Raw genomic sequence first — 6,055 nt, forward strand, 5'->3', positions numbered from 1 at the left:
AAACAGATAATAGGGAGGATGTTGATCTTATCATGTCTTCTAAATAACAACACTTTGATTTTCTGTTGTCACCCAAGAGAAGAAAAACAGAATTAATAATAGAATATCCTTTATTGTCACTGCAGAACACGGGTTGTTCAGTGACATGAGATTTTATTTTTCCACCTTTGCAAGATGCTCAGGATAAACAGTGAAAGAAAAAAAAACTGCATGCAAAAGATAAGATTCACTGCACATTCACCTAAAACTGTCCAAACCTCCAACACTAACTCCGTATCATTCACCTCGAACATATTTTTAGTTTCCTGTTTTATTTATTGTTTTAAGTTCCTTGGCTTCCTGTCTGATATTCCTGCTCACGTTTTCCCTTGATTGCTGATTGGTTTCTCCTTGTGTGCTCCGCCCTCATTCGTTTCACCTGTGTCTCATCACACCTGTGCTCTCTTGTGTAAATATAACTCTGCCTTTTCCTTTGTTCTCTGTCACCTCGTTTTACTTGTTGTGTCATGTTTTTGTCTGCTTGCCATCTTCCAGTTATCCATGGGTCATGTTCATGTCCCCTTGTGTTATTTTCTCTTTGTGTTGGGCTCCTGCCATATCTGCAGCACTTTCAGTTTTTCTGATTTTCATGAACTACCTTTTGCCTCTATCCCCTGCTTCATTGCCTCTTTACTGGGTCCAACCATACAACCTACCTTCCTTGACAGTCTGCATTTGAAACCTTTTGTTGTTGTTGTTCCCCTTGAACCCCAAAGAGTGACACCAGCCCTAAAATTGTCACTGAGATTTTTGAGTGTTTCGTGTGGAGAAGCAGTTCTTTAAAACTGAAAAAGAGCTAATTTAACTTTTACTGTAAAGTAGGTCTAGTTTACATGTGCATTTGTTCCTTCCATAATGATCAATGTCATGAATCTCAGGTCATGTTACTTCTCTTCTGTGAAAGGAGGGATGCAGGAGAGTGGTTAAAAATAAATAAAAGCCTGCATGTGCTGACTTTATACACAACCTTCTCTGAAAAAAGCTGGACCTAGCTTAATCTTTACAGATGTAATGAAGCACAATAGGTGACATTAACATAAAGCTTTGTGTGGTTTCTGAGGAACTGGCATCCCGAGACATTACAAATATATTAGTGGTGTCAGGTAGGGGGAGTGTTGGGGTGAAGACCCAGATGCAGGACTATAGATGAGGCACGAAGTTCAAACAAAAAGTATTTATTAACAAACAAAAGGCGCTGCAAGCATGGCAGGAAAATACAAAATCCAAAATTCAAAAGAAATCATCAACATGACATGGAAACATGGAACATGGCATGAAGACATTAAGCTAACATTAACGACACGACAAGGAACAAAGGGAAAGGCAGGGCTATATACACATGAAGACTGCGGGATGACAAGACACAGGTGAAACACATGAGGACAATCAACACAGGTGAGACCAATAAACAATCAAGAGACAAGGAGGCACAAGACAGGAAATCCACAACTTAACAAAATAAAACAGGATACACAACAAGACAAAATAAAAGACAGACATTTAACCTTGACAGCCAATGGATGTATATGGGCAGATTAAAAAATTAAAAAAATAAAACAAAATAGTTTTCTGCAAACTCCAACAGATTCCTGTTCTACATGTCCCCAGCTACCACTGTGGTGATTTTCAACTCGTTTCACTGCATCATTTTCAAATAATCTCGTGTTGAAATCACCGGTGACATTGTTAGTTGAAATTTTTTGATAGTAAAGTGATGTAAAAATGCATATTCAGTTCGATACATTACAATGTTTTTATTGAATAACTTCTGAAATCTTCCAGAAACAACTTTCATCAGAACATCATCATATAGCAAAACTGAAGCAACCAACAACAACAGCAAAAGGCAACACATGAACAGAAGCCCCATGAACACAACCACACCACACCACACCACATCACACACGACACAGAGTGAACGACCGTGCCCCAAGGGCGGCAGGACCAGGGCCAGGCCCCACAACTTTCACTCTTGATCACTGCATCTTTCACAGTTCCACTCTTCTGCAGTACTGTCCAAAGCTTGGTGTGGGACAGACACACAATTGGGGTGGTACCAAGTACTGCAGTTGCTGCACTGCACCATCACCTCTCTGTTGTGTGAGGTCCTGCAGATGCAGTGAACTTCAACCTGAACTGAAGCCCTTTCAGGCTTTGCCTTCATGTTTTTATACGGAAAGCCTGGAGCCATTTTGTTCAGCAAAGCTCTGTACAGTCTTTGTCACATGTTGTTCTCTTGAAAGTGGCACTCCTCTGGCCTGACTCCCTCACATGACGCTGGCACAAAAGGCAATGCAAAAAGTCCACAACTGCTAGCTGACTGCTGCTTCTGCACGGCAGGCCTTCTAATGAGGAAGTGAGGTGCTTGTGGACGAATTAACCAGGAGAGTTTTTGCTTAGTCTTCTTGTTGATGTTTGTGTTCAGACTGTCATAAATGCAAAGCTCATTGGGTACACAGAAAATATTGCTTGCCGTGATCCAGTGGTTGTCATTTACATTTAATATTTGCACAAATGACTTTTCTGGTGTCCCAACCACACCTCCCTGGTGAAGGGCCTGGTAGCAAAGGCAGGACTGAAGCGCATCCACATCAGGGAACTTCTGCGCTAGATGAAAACAGGCTGAATCCACTTCGTCACTGCTGAGCCACGTTTTGTGGTCTAGGATGCTTAGCATTTGGTCTTGGTGAATGAATTGTGGTTTGTGTAATTTGATGGCTGGGATGACTTCCTCTGGTGAGTGTTTTGTCCAAAGTGGTCCATGGCTCCTTTGCTTTTGTCCTGGCTTTTTCTTCCTTTTCGATGAGACAAACAGCATTTTACAAGCAAGTTTACTGTAAAAGTTTGGCCTACAACTCTCCAGCTCCTCTCCCTCTTAGACGTGTTTTTCATCAGTCTTCTCTCACAAAAATGTTTGGTCAATTGGTGCTACCTGTTCATGCCATGTGGATTACATAAATCCAATTACTATTTGGATATAATTGTGTTCATGCATACAGAACTGCGGCATCATCAAGTTCAAAAAGTCTTTGTTATTAAGTTGGTATTATTAAGTAAACCAATAAGGAAATCAAAATAGGTATTTCCACTCACTCACTACAATTTAAATCCTAATTACGTTTATATAGAAAGGCATACCGGAGTAGTTTTGGTTGTCAAATTATGGCCATAGATGGGCATTGCTTAAGATGTTTTGCTGTCCAGTGAACATTTGCTTGCTGTCACTTGGGCAGCAGTCACCTGTTACATTTCAGGAAAAGCATTAAAAACTACAAAATGTTGTCAACAGTGTTAATAGACGTATCCACCATATTTGGCTAATCAAATCATTTCATTAGCTCTTCAAGCGCAAATCACATTTTTGCAATGAAAATGTTCTATAGACATTACAAAAGGCAATTAAATAAAGTGTACCTTCAAATCATGTGTCTCCTTGGTAACTGGCTTTTGGTCCCCAATGTCCGTAGCTGGCAGTGATGCCGATTGGTTAGCAGCTGGAGCTTGGGTTGTAGTCACCGGAGCTGCAGCCACCTGAAAATTGCATCATATGGTAAATCATATGAATGATAACATATGAATGTGCTTTCCACATTCCATTGACTGCTGATTACATTCTGAAGGCTCAAATTCATGGCATAGGCCTTGTACTCGAGTAGCCTCCCTCCCTTTTTTATTTAAAAGGATGGACTGTTTTATTGGCATCCTAAAACAACAGCTGTTGTCACTGTTTTGAAAAAGGACATTACAAATAAAATAACTTCACAACTCTTTGTAACTATCCTGTGCCTTTCTTAACAGCAGTACCCGCTGGTATAATCGGACCTCACACTACTGTGTGACACAGAGACAAACTATCAATAGTCCAAAAACACTTCCCAAGATTTTTTTGTAGATTGTGAAACACAAAACAAACTTGAATTGCACTCTGTGACATATTGTGCTTGAAGCATGGACAATGTTTTAGTCTCTGTAGTAATATGGTGATAAATTAACATCCTTGTCAAGTATAACCTCTTTTTTATATAAAACCTTCTGTAAGATATCTCATCTTTCTTTTCGTGATTCGTTGCGAGTCATGAAATTCCCTTAAATGAGCTCTGCGAGTGTCTTTGTAAGTGTTAATGAAGTCATCTAGTTTGGTCAGTCGTCTTCCTTTAAAGCGGATTTTTTTCAAGTCCCACTGACTCTTTTCCATCACTCCCTGTGTCTTGTTGTCTCGTGTGAAATTCTGATAACGACAAGAGAACAATTATTGTGTATTCGCTTGACTGTACGTTATTAGTTATTATGAGTAAAGCAATAGGTTTAAATTCTCCATGACATTTTTAATATTCATCCAATTTATACCTCACCTGGCTTTTTTTCTCCGATATCTTGGCAAATTTCTTTGAGAAGTTCTGATAAGGGAGCCCTTCACCATGCCTGCCGACATCACCTGAAGATGCAAAACATTACTTTTAGATCATTTTTGTACATAGTTTAAGGACACATCTCTGCGTACATTGTACTCAATCAGAATTTACTGGGTTAACCCTCAGGGGACTGTGAATGTGCTTACCAAATGTCTCAACAATACACTCAATATACACTTACATGTCGATTTTTACCAAATGTTGGTAAGAGGGACAAGGTCCACAGGACCACAGCAATCCACTCATTGTATTTCCTGAAAGCTGACATTTTGGCTTGATGTTTACACTATAGAAAACTAGCAAAGTTCATGACCCTTGAATTTATTAAACTGATTTCATGTCAATCAGACAAATAGATTGCAAGATATGTTGCCTTTGAACAAAGTCAGCGTTAGGTCATGCACTGGCAGTGTGACAAAAATTTTAGGGACAGCTGACAAACAGTTTTGGGTCACAGTAAGTCCACATCAATGTTAAAATGATGTTTTTGAACCATAAATATTTTTAGGTTATTAATTCGTCTCATTCAAACTGAAAACATTTAAAAGTGTAACTGACCATCATACTTGTCCAAAGAGCTGCCTGATGCAAGAAGTAAGCTGCCAACGACGAAATGAATGTCTCAGAGTAATAGAATAGGCATTAGGGTCCCCTTCTTTGTCTAGAGGTGCGCTTTTTATGACATCCATGAAGTGTTGCTGAAAAGGTGTTGGACCAAAGGCGTCCTAAAAGAAGAAAATGTTAGGACTCGATTAACAAAAGACATTATTTCAAATCGTTAGAGATTTAGTGGGTACCTCAAGATTCTCAGGAACAGTGCTGCTGTCATCAACAGTTGAGTCCCCAATGGTTGTCAGCATTGTTTGAATGTTGTTAAAGTGCTTCTCAACATTTTTTGAGCTGCATGGACTGGAGAAGATGACAGCTGAGGAGCATGGAACTTGCTGATGTCAACAGTCCAAACACATGCATGGCCAGCTTGTAGTTCTTGGGCGCACTACGAGAGAAATACAAATTATTGCATTGTCTTAATAAGCACTTTGCACAAGGTTTTTGCATTTTTCAACACGTGACTGAGACAGCGGTGAAGGATAGGATGGCTGAAGTCTTGAGCAGTGCCTCTCCCTGTCAGTATGTTATAATAACTGTGGAGAAAGGCATTCAGGTTTGTTTTGCAGAAAGCCATTGTTAAGGCCTGCATGAGGACCATGGAGCCATCACATATAACCATGAGTGGACTGATGTCTATTGGTCCATATTGTTTGGCATGATCTGTCTGAAAGGAACTAAAAAAATAAAGAACAGAGGCCGTCGTGTGGTTACAGGTCACATACGTAGCGACAGGAAAAGGAGACGAACCCTTTTTGGTGTTTCTGACCCCCAGCTCATACACATAAAAAGGGCCCTCGCTGTCTTTTGATTTCTTAAGAATGCTTCCAGTTGCATCTAGATACACTATGTCCTCTTTAGATCGGTTGTGGAATATGCTGATGCTTCTGAGACCAAAGCATCACACCCTTTGGATGAAGTATCACTTTCTGAAGCACTTCATCAGGTTCATCTTTTTTTCCCCTCTTCTACCATCTTCAGTAGACTAAGAATTT

General features: G+C 39.9%; 1 long non-coding RNA gene across 1 annotated transcript; it reads right to left on the reverse strand.

Moving 5' to 3' along the window:
* Positions 1 to 1,778: 1,778 nt before the first annotated feature.
* LOC125000207 lies at positions 1,779 to 5,570 on the reverse strand. Its single transcript, XR_007111292.1, has 5 exons — positions 5,249 to 5,570; positions 5,010 to 5,176; positions 4,392 to 4,474; positions 3,454 to 4,267; positions 1,779 to 2,834 (listed from the first exon to the last, which is right to left on the reverse strand). It is a non-coding gene; the product is annotated as an uncharacterized LOC125000207 (long non-coding RNA).
* Between the last annotated feature and the right edge of the window lie 485 nt (positions 5,571 to 6,055).

This window comes from Mugil cephalus, chromosome 22 (assembly GCF_022458985.1).
Source record: "Mugil cephalus isolate CIBA_MC_2020 chromosome 22, CIBA_Mcephalus_1.1, whole genome shotgun sequence".
Classification (NCBI taxonomy): domain Eukaryota; kingdom Metazoa; phylum Chordata; class Actinopteri; order Mugiliformes; family Mugilidae; genus Mugil; species Mugil cephalus.